Genomic DNA, 19,144 nt, shown 5'->3' on the forward strand with positions numbered 1-19,144 from the left:
ACAATATGGTGAACTTTACTCATTTTTAATTTCATTGTTTCTAAGAAATGTCTAATGCTCCTGTCTGCTGTAGCATTTGTCAAATCTAGAATCTTCCCTAAAACAAACAAACAAACCTCAGACTAACCTGCCTCACCTCATCTGGCAGCTCCGAGAAAAAACTCTGAACTTGAAACCGGCTGAAAGTGCAAAAAGGAAGCTTTGAACGTGGCTTCTCCGATGGAGGGGCGTGGGATTTACACTCAGGACCCATCCCTGCTGCTCCTTCACCCCGAATCACCCCCACAGATTGAAAGCAATCGCTTGTGTTCTAGAAAAGGTCTTAGGTGTGACAGCAGGACAAAAATAGGTCTGTCTCTCCAAAACCGTGATCCGAGTTCCAGACCTAGATCCTGGACGGGGGTGTCCTTTTCTTCTGCCAGGGAGGCCTCCCAGCACGCTGCTGTCCAGGGGAGGAAAGGGAGTTTGAACGGCGCTGTCTGTCCTCCCAGATGACTGTGGGAGGAGGGAGGATGCTCTCCCCACCACCAGCTGACGACCCAGCTCCTGCAGGGAAAGGTTCTTTTGAATCCAGCCTGTATCACTCTGAGACATGAGCGCCCTCCACGTGCGTACGTGCCAGGACCCGGCGCTGCAGCTTGCGTCTGCACGCACTGTGGACATTTCCGTGGCATGGGACACTTAGAGTAATGAAAAATACTCCAAAGCCAATTCCATAGCTGGAAAGTTGCATGTCTCTAAGCAGACGTAGAATAACTAAAAAGGAATCCGGTGCCTATCCGAAGAAAGTGTTTGAATTAGCCAAGTGCCTTACGTCAGAATCCTCAGGCAGCTCCTCTGGCTCCACCGCCTGTACTAGCTGCATCACTAACACAACTTCTGTAGCCGGTTCTTTGTCAAACGTCTGCCCATTGTCTACCTTTTGCTGGGCACCGTTCACTGCAGGGCTAGAAAAGTAGTTTGGGGTAGGTTCTGGGCTGAATAGTTCCCCCCAAATCCCTGTGTTTCTGTCCTAACCCCCAGCACCTCAGGGTGGGACGGGTGTGGAGACGGGGCCTGTAGAGAGGCCACTGGAGCGGCACCTCGTCCAGTAGGGCTGGTGTCCCCACAGAAGAGGGGACCGGGACACGGACGTGTGTGCTGAGAGGAGCGACCAGGTGACGACAAAGGGAGCAGGCGGGGGCTGCCCACAAGACAAGCAGAGCGGCCTCGGGAGAAACCTTACTGCCTCGTGCCTCTCCCCTCCAGAATGAAGGAAAGAAGTTTCTGTCGCGGAAGCCGCCCCATCCCTGGTGTTTTCCCACGGCAGCCTGTAAACCGACACCCCGTCCGAGGACGGCGGTGAGGTCACCGGGGCCCTCAGGGGGGCACGTTGCAGGTCAGGACACACGGAGTGGCACTGGCTGTGACAGTAGATTGCTCGAGTCCTGGGGCACAGAGCAAAGTCGCCGACTGTCTGCTCGTCCTAGGAGACGATCGAATTCTTGACAGAGAAGGTGAGAATTAAGCTGAGTGGGAAAGATCGGAGCGGTTGACTCAGAAGTGGAGGAAAAAACCATCCCAGGTACGGAGAACAGCGTGGGTACAACCCCCAACGTGTGAAAACGCGCGGTGCTCCTGAGACTCGCCGGCTGTGTGCCTGGCCTGCTGAACAGACGGCACATGGCCAGGAGGCCCGGCTGGGCAGCGGGGGTGCAGCGCGGTGTTCAAGTGAGCAAAGGGCTACGACAGGGCGTTTGAGTTTCGTCCTCTGGGTATGGGGATTTTTGTGCACAGAAAGGACATTCTATGATCTGCATTCCGGGACCCGAGGATAAGGTATAAGGAAGGTAAAAGAGAGGTGAACCCCAGGCCAGAGAGATCGGTCAGAGGACCAGTACTCCAGCCCGGGCAGAAAGGTTAACATCCTTAACTAGAGTGTGGCAACATACATGGAGGGGAAGAAAGAGAAGGATTCTAGCGGCACATTCAGGAGTAAAAGGATTTCTTGAATGTTTCTACTGTCCCCCAGCTAGCCTTCGGGGCTCTCTCTAAGGAAAGTGGTGAATCAGGAGGGCTGGGGATCCAAGAGGAGAAGCCAGGATCAGAGGTCCCGTGAACCCGGACCTCTGCCCCCATGCTGAGGGAGCACATGGTGTGAATCCAGCCCCCTCCTCCAAGCCCACGGGAAGGATGGGCTCAGATGGGGGACTGGGAAGAGACTTGCTTTGCTCCTAAGTCACAGCGGTGAGAGGCTGCAGCGGCTGCCAAACGCCAGCCCCATTCTCCCAGAAGGCCCTTCAAGACCACTTCCTGGGGGGTGTTCCCCTGCACTCCATGAACATAAGGCATTTGCGCGGGATGTGTCCAGAGCCCCCTAAGCTCTGAATGCAAACAACACAGTGCCCAGCCTGACCAATCAGAGCCCGTGGTCTCCACAACCTCGGTGTCTCTGAGTACGTGCCTGGCTCCAGGAGCGGCTTACCCAGCGAGGCCAGAGGGGTCAGCAGCAAAGTCGTGGACATGCGAGGGAGAACATGGATGAAGATGAAGCACTGGGATCTTGAACTGAGGCAGATCGGCCAGGAAGTCAACAGGGAAAAGAGCGGAGCCACTGAGTGTAGGGGCCACGCTGAGGAAGCACCAACTGATACGTAGTGCCAGTGCCAAAGCTTAGCCTCTGGTTTCTCCTCCACTCTCTCCCACCCTGTGTTCAGTGCCTAGTACTGCCTTTCCCATGTGAGAACCTGAGGACAAAATGACCCTTGCTGGTCTCCTTTCCAATGGCCCTCTATGATCTTAAGATGCCCAGCGTTCTTAAAACTCTGAGTCTCTTCTCTCCGGAACAGTGATCTGAGGACAGGCCCAGGGGTAAGTGGGGGCTCTGGAGTGGGCAGAGGGGTGAGGCAGCCTGGCAGAGGGGTGCACTCGGCCTCCTTGCGGGGTGGGGGTGCTTTGCTGCAGGCTGGCTCAGCTCCTCCATCCACCCACAGCCCAGCAGCAGTCCTGACACATTCCCTCCCCTATGAATCACAGGATGACAGAGGATTTTGGCATCTGAATCCTGAGGGGAGAAAGTCTTCAGCTCGGCACCTTAGGAAGATGGAGAGTCACTTTCATACTCTCCTTCTAAAACGAGGACACTCAAGTACCCCCTGTCTGCCGTAAGAAATCACAGTCACAACTTTCTATTCCCACCCTCTCTGAAAGCTTCCGGCCTCAGAAACCTCACTCTCACAAGAGGGATCTTTCTTGTCCACGTTGTCTTAGACACATAATTCCCAGCCTTTGTCCTCCTCCCGCGCCAACCCCGGTCGGAGCCCAGAACACCACCAGAAACGTCTTCCCTGAGAGCAGTGAGCAAACGGGAGTTCAGCGTGCTCAGGTGGGCAGAGCCTGCAGTGGGGCTGCGATGCTCGGCTGCCCTCCCACGGAGGTGAGTCTGCTGGACTAGCTGCTCACGGTCCAGGTCCCCGTGGTGCAGCACCCACGTCCACCCTGCCCCGGCCTCCATCTCTTCTTAGGGTCACGATACTCAGAATCGCAGTCCAAGAACAGCCCCCCGCCCTACACACACATTGAGTCAAACAACCACAGTCTCAGCATTTGTCGGAGTAGGAAGTCATTGCCTGGTGCACTGGGTCTGCAGCTGCTATTAGTGCTGGAAGGCACTTCTGGTGCACAGAGCAGGGCCCTGCCGTGAATCTGAAGTGTGAGGACACCGTCTGCCATTGCTTCACTTCGAAATCCACACTCGTGTGAAACCAGGGCGGCCTTGGAGAGAACAGAGACAGGAACAGCAGGAAGTCGCCGAGAGTTGTAAGGAAGAGGAAGAAACTGGGCGGGAGAAGGTGCGGTGGCCAAGCCTGAAAACCAGTTCCTCGGTGACCTCTTTTGTCCAGGAGCGCCACCTCCAGTCAACTCCTCTGCCGTCTTCCAGACTCGCTGCTCTGTCTGCCCCCTGCTCTCTCCACCAGTGTGGGGTCTTCGGCATCTGCCCTTATGCAGGAAGTTTTAGAGTCAGCTTTAGTTATTATATGTGAAGCTTTAGTTTTCAGAAATTGAGGGGAGAGCAAGCCAGGCCATTAGCGACCACCGTCAGTCTCTTCCCTAGGAACGGACAGAGTTCTCCCCACCACAGGCCCTGCCTTCCCTTTCCTTCGATCACCTACCTTAGAAATCGTGCAAGGGTAGACTCGCTCTCTGCCCCTTTCAGGTGAAAATCATCTTCTGGCCTCTTGCCGGTTTTACAAACCAGAAATGTCTCTCTTTGAAATGCAGTCCTCGAGGAAAATCAGGGTTCCTGTCTCCCAGTCTCTAAGGGAGGGTGGGAACCTAACTTTAGGATGGACAATCAGCAAACACACTGAGAAGCTCTCCCCGCACCCCGCCCTGGGCTCTTAATGTCCTCCAGTACTTTTCCACTAGCTCCTCCTGCATGCAATACCTCACCCACCTTTAGTTTTGGTGATGTTCCATTTCTCTCCTCCCTCTTGTCTGGCCCCCTATCTTGATAGTCTTGAAGAAAGTCCTTCTTGCCTATTTAACTCATCCGGCTCACTCTTTCTTTTCCATAGCCCAGAGTTCCACACTTGTTTCAAGTTGATTTCCTGAATTATCAAGCCTAAAACATTTCTTTTTTGGATTCATGTCCATATATGTTTGTCCAGATCCATAGAACATGCAATGCCAAGAGTGAACTCAGATGTTAGCTGTGGCCTTCGGGTCCCATTTGGGATAACATTTGGGATGACAAGTCGACGTAGGTTCACAGACTGTAACAAGTGCACCGTTCTGGAGGGGGATGTCGAACATGGGGCTCACTGTGTCTGTGGAAGTGGGAGCGGGGTGTGCAGGGAAGAGATGGAAACTCCGCACTTCCTGCCCAGTTTTGCCGTGAACTTAAAATTGCTCTACAAATAGTGCCCCATTGGGAAAATGTAGTAGGTTGTTGGAGTCCTATATTGCCTTCACCGGATGCCTTGCGGCGCTGTGGAAAGATCGAAGCAGAATCCACTGAACATCTTCCTGCGTATCCAGACCCTGAATACAGTAGATCTATCATCACCTGAATCTTTTGTGGTCATAAACAATGTCATTTATAAGCAAAAGTTGGTCAAAAGTTGAGACACTAAGTGTAGCTCCTGGCTGTGGTTTACGAGCCTTGAAGGTGGACCGAGGAGATCTCGGCGTCTTATGGGAACTTGCTCTAGGTGAGACCCACGTCCCTGCAGCGCTAAGGGGGTCAGGTCAGCTCCCGTTTTGATCAGGAAACATGTGTAAGTGTGAAAACACCTTAGACATAAAGCTAAACATAGACAGGCTTGTTTTCAGTGTATGTGACCACCGTCCTTGCAAAATGATTCCAACTTTAACTATGATTTTTAACATCCATACCATGCAGCGATTTTTAACTTCTTATCATGGAGCCTGTCCTTCCTCATTTCCTGGTTTGATTCTTTCATCAACTCTTTGATTGACATTGTTTTTCCTGCTGTAGCTTCTGCTTTACTACGGTTTTGTTTTCCTGATTTAACTGTTGCGGCATTGACGTCTCCCCTGTGCTGGTCTGTAAGCAGAGAAGTCCAGGTAGACAAGGATCGTTGCCTTCTTAGTGGGCCCTCTGCGGCCTCACAGGCCCCTGGTGATAAAAATAGAGGACTTCCTTTTTTATGTCCTCTTAATTTAATTTGTCTCTAAAAAGGACATATTACTAAATGTTTCCTAAGAGAAAGATTACGCAGAAGAAAACCAGAACTCCGTGAATTATTAAATCCTCAGTGATCATTTTACTTTCATCATTTCACCTTTAAATAAAGGCTCTCACATTTACAAACCACTGAGTGAAGTGAGAACATTGCCTGGCTATTTATAGTGCAAATTGCCTTGAGAGAGGAAGTGAAATCCCCTCTCACATTAAAATGCTCAGAAGCAATTAGCTGTGCTGCGTATCGTTTGATCTGAGGAAGATGATAAGGGAAAACAAGAATTATGCTCGAACTGAGTCAAATTGTGTCCTGAGCAGAAAAAGGTTTATATTCATACCAACAAAAACATTTTTGTGCCACCTCTGGTTTATCCAGTCGTCTGTTGATGGACACAAGTTGGATCATTTCTTAGGTATTGTAAATAATGCCGCAGCGTGAACCACTTGATTTCGAGGCTTTTTAAAAAATTCATAGACTGCATTTTTGAAAGATTCATGAGGAGTGTTGAAAATACTTTTTCTCAAATTCATAATGACATACTGAGAATTCATGATTCAGATGAATTTTCATTTCCTTTTAGGCTAATCACAAAGCAAAACTTCAGTTAATTAGCATGAAATTACCTCTTTTCATTTTCATATTAAATATCTCGACATTTAACCTGTGCGCCATTTTTACACAGCAGACGTTTTTATTTGCAATAGCAACATCCGTGGCGAGACAATCCTGTTAAACTCACTTTGACCACAGAGCTCGGTCCGTGGTGCGAGGTTGCTCACATGGTTTGAGTGCAGGTGAGACCTCATACGGGCTCTCAAAACCCTGCCCGCGCTGCGATACGAAGCTGTCCGCTGCGCACTCAGGTCCTACCCGATTCCCTCCCTGTCCGCCAGCCCGGCCCCCAGTGCTGCGAGAGTGCTTGAATTATTCTGCTTTGTGTCATCCTATTTAATAGCCTTTTTTCTACACACACACACACACACACACACACACACACACAATTCATGTTTAAGTGCAAGTTCTTAGCGATCAGACTGTAGGTCTAAATTTCCTACAGCATGTACATTACAGCCTCAGGCTCTATGAATAAATTACTTCACATAAAGGAACTGTAAATACAGACACAGAACTAACTTTGCTACCACATAAGTGCCAAGTTTTCTAACTTCCTCCTCCACAAAACCCAAAAATACATATGAACACAACAGATATGAACACCTTGAAAGACGTTTTTCTTTGTTTTATTCCTGGTTTGTTCTCTTGCCAATGAGAAAATATAAACTGTGAAGATGCAGAAAACACCAATACGCCCAAGATACAGCTCACTCAACCAGACCTACAGGGAAACACAGTGTCAGGCGGTAACACGTCCTAAGTCCGAGTGTATTCACCGTATCCCTGTGGCACTCCAGGCACTACCCTCAGGTGAGGACACTGTGGGGAGCGTTCACACACCCTCCTGCAGGAGACCCCGTTCCCAGGGGCGTGCCACACAATCAGAAAGAGTCCCACGAGCTCATAGCTGCCCCACGGGGAAGAGAATGGTTGGTGGACACACTCAGCACGTCCCCTTTTCGGAGGTGGTTTTCCAGAAGACAGCTCATGTCTTCCAAGTCTTAGAGCTTTGATGGACACAGCTAGAGTTCTGTATGCAATTGATTTAAGGTGTTATCAGCTTAAAATAGATTCATAAGTAAAAGATATTTTAGGTAAACCCAAAGGTAACCACAAAAAATGTACAAAATTTATACAAATGAAAACCACCGGATATCACCAGACAACTTTTAGGATGGCTAATATTGAAGAAGAGGAAGGAGGAGGAGGAGGAAGAGGAAGAGGAGGAGGAGAACGAGAAAACATTGTTGACAAGGATGTGGGGAAATTGGGACCTGGTGTGCTATCGGGGGAGTGCAATTGGCACAACTTCTATGAAAAACAGTACGGAGTTTCCCCAAGAAATTGAAAATAGAATGTCCATATGTTTCAACAATCCCACTTCTGGTTATTTATCCAAAATAATTGAAATCACAGTCTCAAAGAGATATTAGAGATATTCATTGAAACACTATTCCCATTAGCCAAGACATGGAAACCATCTAAATGTCCATCAATAAACAAATGGGTAGAGAAAATGTTGTATATCCATACAATGCAATATTATTCAACCATAAAAAATAAGGAAATACTACAACATATAACGATATGAATGAATCTTAAGGACATTATGTTAGGTGAAATAAGCTAATCACGGAAAGACGAATACCATTCTCTCGTACATATTAATGTATGATATACCTAAATAGTCAAATTAGTGGAATCCATAATGGTTGCCGTGGGCTTGAGGGTGTGAGGTCATGGGAGTTACTCATCAACAGCCACAAAGTCTCAGCCACCCAAGATGAATGGACTCTAGATGCCCGCAGAGTAGCAGTAGACCTGTGGGCAACAAGAACACATTACCCATGAAAAAATTCGTGGAGGATGGATATCCTGTTACGTGTTCTGTCCACAATAAAAGTAAAAACCCAATTGTGGTGGTGGGTGCACAAATATATCCATTTGCTAAAAATCATCAAACTGTTCATTTTTAGTGAGCAAATTTTATGTGTGTAAATTATACTTCAGTAGAGCCGATTTTTAATAAATGGGGAAATGGAGCCATTTGACGCTACTGCAGTAGTCCAAAGAAGAAAGAGTAGAGTTTAACTGCTATAGGGATGGGCGATATGAAAGAGGGTGAACAGACTTAAAATATAATTTGAAAGAAAAATCTATAGGACTGGCAATGAAATGAGGGTGTGAAATGGAGGAGAAGGAAGAACCAAGGTTGACTCTCAGATTTCTGATTAGCAATTTATTGGACAGAGATGTCACTTACTGAAGGGGAAAGATTGGAAAACAGATTAACAACATATAAATTCCGTTCCAGGAACAGTTCATTGCAGCGGAATTAACTAAGCAGTCTTGTATTTGAACATATGGTTGAATGACATTCACCTACACTGGGGGAAAAAACACTCCTGGAGCTCCTGATGAGACAGCACTTTGTCATGGGTGGCTGTGTCACCCCAGTCCCAAAGCAGCAGTGTCTCAGAATTAGACAGTGGGTGATGAAGGCACGGTGTCTGACCTTTTGGCGTCTCTGGGCCACGCTGGAAGAAGAGTTGTCTTGGGCCACACATTAAATGCACAAACACTAAAGAAAACAAAAAAGCCCCATAATGTTTCAAGTAAACTCATGCTTTTGTGTTGGGCCGCATTCAAAGCCAACCAGAGCCACACCCGGCCCTGGGGCTGCGAGTTGGGCACCCCTAGTACTTGGGTCTGGTTGAAGAGCATCGCAGAGAGGAGGGCGAGGCTCATGGGGCAAGTGAATGCTTCCTTCGGATGCTCTTTGCTCTCCTGGCATCGCCCTGCCGGCATTCTGAAAACGAGCAGGAAATAGCTTGGTGGGCCCCATGCCAGCCTCAGGGGACAGGAGTGCAGGAGGGGCTGTTTCAGGCTGTCCGAGTCACAGATGTCAGCGGGGGCCCAGGTGCACATGGACAGGTCTGGCCCTTAGGTTCCCTTCACCCTCTTTCCCCCCTCACTGTGGGACAGGTGCGGCAGCCCAGGGAGCGGAGCTTACTAGCAACATCAGAAGCCAGAAGACAATCAACCATACTGTAAACATTCCAAGGGGAAATGAGTTAACATACAGCATTAAATGCCAAGAAATCTATCAGTCAAGTGTCAAATGAAATAAGATATTTTCGACCATGAAATCTATCCATCAGGTGTGAAAAGAAATAAGATCTTTTCAGCCGAGCAAGGTCTCGCAACCCTCTCTTCCACTGCTGCTCTGTCAAAAAGCCACCGGAAGATGCACCCTGCAAAAAAATAAGGGAGCAAACCAGAAAAGATACAGCAAACCAATAATAGCTACACCAGGAAAAATATATATACATACATGAATCTTTGAAAAGGTTGGTTTAAAATGTTACAAAGACAAAATGCACCAGGCCTCGACTAGAGTCAATCCCAAATTAAGTTAAGAAAAGATGCGTTTTTAACTAGTGGCCTCTCTGATGTGCTTGACACCACGGGACAGGGTTCTCCGTGTCCGGTCAGTGGTCAGGGAGAGGGTGACGTGGTTAGCGAGGGAGCGCAGTCCTCAAGCACGACCACGATGCACAAAGCAGCAGAGATGACCACAGCATTCAGTGCGGCTCCTTTAAAAAAACATAACCACATTGTGAGACAAAAGCAGGGGAAGGGGGAGAGAGAAAGGAGCATGTTTTATAAAGCTGAGCCTTTCTCCTCCATCACAGAAAGTCACAGATAATGCCTAAATTTACATGTATAAAAATGCATGTTAAAAAAATGCATACACACATATATACATTTAAAATTTGGCAATATGGAAAGAATTAATGGAAGAAATCGCAAAACAGGTTTGCGTTTCTTGCTCTTGGAAAGAAAATGGAAATATGGGGTGTGGGGTGTGGGCCTTTTTAATGCATCGTCTTACAGCATATTCTGGTCTTTTCCGTATATACGGAAACTTGCAAAACAAAAATTTTAATCATAAATGATAACCACTCCCCTCAGGACTGATGTATCAGGTAGCCACAAATAAGATAAGTTATTAAAAAAAACTCATTGACATGAAAATGCATTTGTATTGGTTGGTATGCCTCGAGAGGGTGGGGGAGAAGTAGGTTTTACAGCTGTGGGTATGGAAAAGGATACAATAATTAATAACAATGAAGAACAAACTGCTTCACATACTGACATCTGTAAACCTACTTTTGCCCCGCCCTCTGTAGGCCTTTATATGTTTCCACATATTACATGTGTGTTTGTGCATGATTGTGCACAGATGTGCACAGATGCACGTTTCTGATGCTCACCTTCGGTCCCAGAAATTGTAATAATGGCAAAGAGGGCACCAGTACCGTCCAAAGAAATACTGTCATAAATATTGTGTTTTCTAAGACTTCTGTGAAATCTTAGAAGTCAACTATAAAAATATAACTAGAGCCCTGGCTGGTGTGGCTCAGGTGCTTGGAGTGTCGTCCTGTAGACTGAAAGCTCACAGGTTTGATTCCTGGTCAGGGCACCTGCCCAGTTGCAGGTAAAACTGGTTTTGTTATATGTCGTCTGGTTGAAAGTTGCATTGAGAACTTATCAGCAACATTGAGAAAGCGTGCCTTTCCTTCAGCAGGTGCCAGTAAAAGACAAAGGTGTAAATTGTATATGTGGTAACCCATTTTGGATATGAGCTACAGACTATATGTCATGCATGCACAGGATAGGTATGTATATATATGTATATACACGCACCTGTATGTATGATGTATGTGCACTAATAGATATGCTCACATAATGTCCGTTCACTAAGAAATAACTCCTCTGCATTTTTAGAAAGACAGAGAGAGCCTCATTGGTCAACCTGGGCAACAAACCCCAGACTTCTTTTCAACACACAATCCTCTTTGTATCACAAGGTGTCAGCTTTGAGAATTTCACTGTGGTTCCAAATGTTTACTTCTGAGTCACGGGATTAAACTGCAGGTTTATCTGGTGTCTGCCCCTCTCCTACCCAGACTCCTGGGCCCAGCGGCTTGAAGTCCAGGGCCAGGGGACCTCGGGACACTTGGAGACGGCAAGCGGGGGGGGGGGGGAACGCTTGGCTCGATCTCACCCTTCCTTCCCGCACCCCACGCGGGCAGCTGCCCAATTCTCACCGAGCGGATCGAGCAGCTGCCCGGTTTGATGTGGCTTCAGGGCGTTTGTGCCTCTGACCGCCGCTGAGTGGCTGTTTTATTGCTTTCTTGCAGCAGCGCCCCCGACCCCCGTAAATCACAACTTCTGTCCCTATGGCAACCACTTATGCCCGAAATGCCAGTGCCTCTCTCCGCCGATGGAAAAATGGTTGGACGGGAGAAAAAGTACACCCGGCTTGCGGCCCTTTCTCCACCCCTATGGCCGCCTGCTGCCCCGAGCTGCCGTCTTCCAGTAGGAAGCCACGAGCTGCACTCGGAATCTGTGGGCCAAGCACGCCGTCCTCCCAGCAGGGGCAAATAAGAGACAAATGTGTCCATTGCGCATGGGGTTACCCGTTTCTGGTGTGAGCTACAGCCGGTCGTCACGCATGCGCGGGAGAGGGGCCGCTGCTGCTCCTTCTGGTCCAAACGACTTCCTCGCGCCCCGCTTGTCAAAGCGTCCCCTCCTTTTCCAGGTCCCCCTCCACCCACCGGGTCGGTATGTTGCAGAGCGGGACCCTCGAGGGGCGTCCCTGGGGGGCGTGTATCTGAGTCAGGACCAGGGATTGGAGGGCAACGGCCCACATCCTAAACAGATTTCCCTTCGATTCTTAAGAAAGCTAACATTTGAGAACCACTACAGCAGACGATCCTTGGAGAAAGGACCCCGTGTGACTCACCTTTGTATTCCGGGCGTCTTTCCTGTGCCCGTCAGGCCGAGAGCAGGGTCTGGCCCGCTCTCGGGAACCGGCCTGCCGCAGGTCACCCCCAAACTGCCCGAGAGTCCGCTGGCCTCTGCCCTCTCCAGGAGCCCACTGACCATGGTCAGGGAGGGTTCGGGTGCCAGCAAGGGCAGGTGGGATGTTTCTCAGGCTGCTTTTGTTTGTAACGGTAGACTCCAAAGGAACTGGTGCTTGCTGATTTGTTGAGGATAGCCACTTTGACAGGTTTTTTATGTGTGGAGTCTAAAGAACAGAATGGACAAAATAGATACAGACTCAGATAACAGAGAACGGACTGATGGTCGACAGAGGGGGTGTGTGTGTGTAGGGGCCAGATAAAAAAGGGGGAAAGGATTAAGAGTGAAAAATTGGCAGGTAAAATACAGCTGCGGGGATGTAAAGAGCAGCATAGGGAACATAGTCAGTAACAGTGTAACGACTAGGCGTGGGGCCAGGTGGGCACTGGAAATACCGAGGGGACCACTCTAGAAAGTACATGATGGTCCGGCCACTGCGGTATATGTCTCAAACTCACACAGAATACTGCTGAATGTAAACTGTGACATGTGACGGCTGTTGGAGGTGGTCACAAGAATGTGATCACAGGTGGACCCGGGGTTGGGAACTGGGACTCCTCCCCCGGCCCCAGCCCTGTCCTTGGAAAGTGTGCTCTGCTCCCTTCCTCCCCCCGGAGGCCGCCTCGAGGGCACGGCCCTGAGCAAGTGTGCGGTGGAGCCCGCGGGGGGCACACGTGACTGCACCCTCCACGGCTTCCGTATAAACTGTTAAGACTGCGCGGGCAGGGGTGGAGACCTGCCCATCTTTGCTGCCCTCCGATCTGGGGGGGTCTGCCTCTCTCTGGGGCATCTCCTTTCCATCCGTGCACGGGGACCAGTTTGCAAACCGACAGCTGGTGTTTGAGCCAAGAGCATGTATTTGGGAGCCCGTAGACTGTATCCTAAAACTCTAACACGGGACCTCAAGAGAGGCATTCTCTCCACGTCCCCTGGGCCTTGGATGAGCTCAGGTGGCGGCTGAGAAGACCGTTGGGAGGTGCCGTAAAAGGAGACTCTGCGAGGCTGTGCCGAGAGCAGTGGAGCTATTTGCCAAGAGGCCCGGATCTCTGCCCGTTCCCGCCTCTCCCTAAATGTGACCACCCTCCCTTCCCAGACCCTGCCCACAGCTTTGCAGGGGAGAAGCAGAGTCTGGAAGATAAGACCCGAGCTCCCACTGAGTGGGACAGGTCCCTGTCCTCAAAGAGAGGAATCAAGAGATCCCAAATATTGGGCCTGGATGCTTGAAAATATCTCAGTGCATTCCCTATTAAAGATGCTGCTGATAGGATCCCATAAAAAATGGGAGAGGATTCTATTTTTCCCTTATAACTTCAATATGTTTTTCAGCATGGAAACATAGAGCTCTCAGAGAATAGGATAAAACTAAAAAGATTCTCGTTAGCGCATTGTTTTTGGAGAGCACATTAAGAACTGGAGCAACATTGCTCTGCGTCTGTTAATACGCGAGAGCGGGGGGAGTGGGGAGAAAGAAGGGAGTGGGGAGAGGGAGAGAAGAAAGAGAAGGGAGAGACAGGGTATTTTCAATGCGCAGAGAGGTCTCGGGGATTCTAGGATGTCAAGCTGGAAGATCACTAGGATTCCTTTCTTAGGATGGATTTCGTATGATGGCTCTCTAGAGAGAAAAAAGGGTAAAAGATATTTGGGGCCTACCAGTAAACACTTGGATGCCAGAATTAGGAGTTTTGAAAGACCAACAATTAATCAAAAGACCTGGCACAGTCCCTGGGAGACTGAAGGAAACATGAGAGAACTGAAGAAAAAAAAAAAAGGGCAGAGAACACAGCATCCAATGCTGGGCTGGGACAACATTCCCGGAGGAGGATGACCCACAGGGGCAGAGCGGTAGGAATCCGAGGGGGGCTCCTGCGAGGGCTGCTGGGAAGGCAGTGCGTGCAGTGGGAGTGGCCCCGGGTCAGGGCTCCACATAGAAGGAACCAGGCTGTTGGGGACGGGGACCGATGAGCCACCAGCTGTGCCACCAGCACTGCAGGAAGGTGCTTTGAGCTGAGAAATTTTAGGAAGCTCTCTATTGACTCACTTCCTAGTGTTTATGACTTGGAACGTTTGCACCCTCTGGTTTACCTCCCAACAGCCCAACCCCATCATACTCCACCGTGAAAGTCAAGTTTTTAATTTAGTGGAGCTTTGCTTTGCAATACTTTTCTGCATTGGCTTTGGTTGGCTTTGGTGACGGGGAGTGCACCGTGTTTATGGCCAGAGAGTACGTGTTGATGATTTTGGTACCCGAGTCCCGTGCAGACAAACCCAGGCAAAATTGGAATATAAGTGAAATTTGTTTTCACTGATACTGTGCTCATTACCGCCACCCACTCCCTCACAGTCAGTGATAAAAACAATATGTCTGATGTCACACCTCCGAAAACAAAAATATATCCCTTCAGTGCAATAGACGGTGGTACTCTTTCACCATTTCCCCTTGTTTGCCACTGTCTTTGAAACAGAATAGATGAGCTCTATTTGCACATTTCTTGAATTTGCTTTGTCATGTAAAATTATTGTGCTTTTTTTTTCTCATTGTCGTTGCCTGTGGCCTTGAGGAACAGATGTTTCTTCCCAGCGTCTGCCAGCCCTAGTCCTGAAGCGTTGTTAACTCAGAGGGACAGGGTTTTGTCTAGCAGCTTAGGCTGCCGCACAGAATAGCCCGTGGGGCATGCACGCACCTGCGGGTCACGCACACACTCCCACTCGCATTTACAAACCGCAGGTGTGAAGCTATAAATACGTCTGACTCACCCCCTAGGAGAAGCGCAGCTGTAAGAAAAGGTGGAAGTTGTCTTCTTCCTAACAATCCCATGTTCAAAACAACTTGTTGAAATGACGGCTTCAGCTTTGGGCACGATCTTCATCAAGGACAGTGAGATGAGGTGGTTCAGGGGAGTTCGTGTCGTGTGTGTCCGGGACTGATGCTCTACATTTCGTCTTCATAATTCTGCACCTGGATCTTCCACGGGTCGCGGGCCTTTGCTGACCCAGCCAGCCGCCTGCTGGCCTGGTAACGTTAGGGAAGTGTGGGGTTAAGTCCCAGATTTTTCCTGAAGGATAGACTTGAATGGCCATTATTTTGGGAGAAGACACTAAAATATTTTCCTTCCATGTACCGTTCTATACATTCCTATATGTATGTGGACACGGGCTACCACGGCCTGGCTAATTCCGCAGCTTATGCTCTCAACTCAAACGCAGCAGCATGCTTCACGCAGTTATTTTAAAACACAATATTACTCAAAGATAAGAAACCGTTTTTCCTGTAAATACTTAACGATCTAACAACATTTTAGGCGCCACTATAAACAAATGGATATGCCTGCACTTTCATTTCAGAAAATATCTTCCTGGACATTCAAGTCCCACCAATCAGGAATTAAAATATCAGAAAGGACTTCAGGCTACTGACAAACTTGAAAAGTGTGTGCCCATTCTTCCTCTCAGTGTATTTATTGCAGTGCGTAACAACACTGGGGCCTGTGCTCTCAATGGGTAATGCCTCTGTTTATGCTGCATTTAGAGATGAAAGTTTCTGTCCGGAAGGAGGTTCCAATTCCCAGCCTCCCGTGCACCGTGGGAGGGCCGAACAGCTGGGCCACACCGTGCACTGGGAGTGGAGAAGCTATATCCCGCTTTCAAGCCTGATCTGTGTCAACCTCTTATGTGATCCCCGGTGGTCTCTTTTCTCCCGGCTGTCAGCTGGATCATGGGCCCTGGTGACGCCGGAACGTCCCAGGTTGCAGACGCACCTCCCCATCGCCGGGATCCCCGAGTGACTGGACTTTCCATGAGCAAGAAATAGATATCCAGGCAGCCCCTTCCTTTGTCCACAAATGTTTAAGCCAAAGCCCTGGGAACATTTTGCGTCTAATATATATTTGTTCATCTTTCGAGGGTCCAATTACATTTGAAGTGTGTTTCATAAGAAAATTCACATGCGTGGTACAAAGATAGGAGAGTTAACCTCAAGATACTCGACAAATCCTTAGGGTACTTACTTCCTGTGTTGCAAACAGGGGAATATTCCATTAATGCAGTTCTCTGCACTAATGGATCCCCAAACTCTTTTTAACAAAAGCTTGGGGAGCTGGGGTTGTGAGTGAGACAGTTCTTCAGTCATTTGGGAGATTGTTAAATCAAAATTACCAAGAGCTATTAGCCAGGGCCGTTCTTACTCTGGATAGCAAGGTAGTTTCTAAGTATGTTGTCATTGTGTAGAAAACAGATGTTAATAGGGGGTGGCGAACCCTGGGCTGTGGCACACACACAGACCTCTCTGCCATCATACATTTTTAAATTTAATTTTAATTTTACTTTATTGATTTTGAGAGAGAGAGAGAAACATCAGTTTGATGTTCCACTTTTTTAAGTGTTCATTGGTTGATTCTTGTATGTGCCCTGACCTGGGATCGAACCTGCAAACTTGGCGTATCAGGACAATGCTCTAACCAACTGAGCTACCTGGCCAGGGCAACCTTCATACATTTCTATCTACAGCCACCACAAAAAGGCACCATGCTTCATCATCTTATAGTTGTTTTGAACAATTGTTAAGATATTAACTACTAGGGATGAATAATGTCGTGTCCATAAGTAACAACATGTGATTTAAAATAACCCCATTGAACTAGTATAGAGAATTGATTAAGAGCATGAGCCTTGGGTTTGAAGAATGTCACTGCTACTTACCACGGGACCTCGGCTGAGTTATTTCATCTGTTGGAGCCTCAGATTTATTTTGCTGCAAACAAAAATAACTTAATCATAGTATCGCTGTGGTGTTTCAGTTGCTTAGTTAGGTGCGGTAACAATGTTGCCAGAGACTGATTGCTTCTCAATGAAGGCTACTTTTAATTGCATCATGTCATAATTGGACTTGTGTCTTGAGAACCTTACAAGGGATTCTATTGAAACTCAGCCACCTGCCTTCACAGCGTTCTTCAGTTAGATGCGCCTGTCGTTCTCCCCAGCTGATGGTCAGCAGACGGGTGCCATGCCTATTCAACACCAACAGGCACCCCCCCCGACTTGGGGTATGGTGAAGAAGGAAACTTTTTCATGCAAACAGCTCGTCCTTGCTACAGTGTGGCTGAGAGTGCTGCTGCCAGTATTACAGTTCAATGACGAAGCGCGTGGCTGCGCGGAGGACTAGGGGACAGGCTTGTCCTAGGTGAGTCCCCTGGCTGGACAGCACCGCTCCCATCGGCTCTGCTCCACTCTGCCCTGCGCTGCTTTGCTTCGCTGTGTTCCAGTGAGATGCGTCTGGTGTTTCAGCTCCAGCCAGGGAGACGCGGTCTTCTGCCTTTGGTGGAAAGGGAAAGTGCGCCCCCCAAGCCAGAGGCGGGCTGACGTAGAGTCCGAGGACCCCTCTCCTGGTTCCTGATTGGCTCCTCTTTATGCAAATAAAGAGTCTAAATCCTCGCAGTTTGATTGGTCCAATGGCCCTGGTCAGAATGGATCTGCCTGGAGCGGTCTGTGAAGGTGCTGATGGGAGGCGAGCTGCGCAGCAGCTCCGGTGGGATGGGGACAGCCCCAGGCCCTTTGGTTGACCAGGACTCCGGGGACTCCTTTGTGGGGGCTGGCTCCGGTGGTGGCTCCCTGTGGCCAGAACCCAGTGCAGGCAGGCAGGCCGGCAGGCCGGCAGGCCGGCCAGTGCAGGCTTCTCCCTGCAGGGCAGTTTGTGCGAGAGGCCCCAGCGTGGAAGAGGCTGCTAGGCTCCGTTTCTGAAATGTCAGCCCGCCTAGCCACCAGGAGCCCCTCTTAGCAGGTGCCCTCTTTCTCAGGGCCCACGATATGCAATCCTCAACCTGGAGGCTGGAGAAGCTGGAGTTCCCCTAGTGTCTTGGACAGACACAGCCGTTCACTCAGCTTTTCTAAAATTAGCCTTTCGTTTTGAAGTGCCCTGTTTCTACTACAATCGTGGAAGGGCCCCGTGGTCTGGCAGACTTCCTGCTCTCGATGAAAGCAAAAAAAAAAAAAAAAAAGTCTCCCTGGAGCACTTTCATTTCCTTCCCCTCCCCCACCCCCACCTTGGCCTGAGGAGCGGTAGGGCTCATGGAAGAGTGGGGGGAGGAGGGGAGAGATGAAAGGGGTGTTGAAGAAGGAGCCCCCTCCTCCCTCGGACTCGATCTCCATTGATCCCCCAAGTTGCCCTCTCTCCTTTCGAGGGGCCTCTTTGGTGTTGCCGTTTTAACTTCAAAGTTTGGGATTGCTGCTTTCTGACACGCATGGCTTTAAATAGACGGCCTCCTAGAACCCACTATTTATTCCAGACTTCCAAACCAGTGCCTCTTGTTTTGCTGAACTTAAAAGATACGTAAAAATGATCCATACTCTTAGAAAAACTCTAAAAACACGGGAAGTCAAGAGAGTGAATTTCCGTAACCACCCCGTTGGGCACTTCTGTCCGGCTTCTTTCTCCCTTCCTTGGCTGGAGCGCGAAAGGAAAAGGAACGCTTGTTGCGCTGCCCGAATGTGCTGGGCACGGGGGAGCCTCACGACATTCCCTTGAGGTCGATGTTAGTCCTACCCCCCTTGTATGTACGTGGCTGTTGAGCGCTCAGAGGTTACCGCGGACAAGCCAGGCAGGAGAGAGGTTTTGCGCGCGCCTCCCGCTGACACCCCTCCGGGGGCCCTGCTGCGTCTCCCAGATGCTATTATCCCCGACACCTGCATCCGGCGACATTTCCTCCCTTCATGTTGACTCACCCTTTGATGAGTTTTCAAATGTCTCCTTTGCCACCAGAGCAGATGACAAGTTTGACAAAGCGACTCACCCCCGGCGGCGGCGGCGGCGGTGTCGGCTTCGGTGCAGGTGACCCCCTCTGAACCGCAGCCCGGGACGCTTTCTGAAGCTGATGGCCCCAGGGGGCGGCGCCGCGCCCCCACCGCACGGGCCCTGCCGC

At 49.4% G+C, this 19,144-nt stretch overlaps 1 long non-coding RNA gene across 1 annotated transcript; it reads right to left on the bottom strand.

The window, feature by feature from the left end:
- Nucleotides 1–8,566: 8,566 nt before the first annotated feature.
- Nucleotides 8,567–15,296, bottom strand: LOC123818847. Its single transcript, XR_006785711.1, has 3 exons — nucleotides 14,988–15,296; nucleotides 12,115–12,399; nucleotides 8,567–9,898 (listed from the first exon to the last, which is right to left on the bottom strand). It is a non-coding gene; the product is annotated as an uncharacterized LOC123818847 (long non-coding RNA).
- Between the last annotated feature and the right edge of the window lie 3,848 nt (nucleotides 15,297–19,144).

The sequence above is a fragment of the Phyllostomus hastatus genome, unplaced genomic scaffold (genome assembly GCF_019186645.2).
Source record: "Phyllostomus hastatus isolate PE091 unplaced genomic scaffold, TTU_PhHast_1.1 phas_contig_29, whole genome shotgun sequence".
Classification (NCBI taxonomy): Eukaryota; Metazoa; Chordata; class Mammalia; order Chiroptera; family Phyllostomidae; genus Phyllostomus; species Phyllostomus hastatus.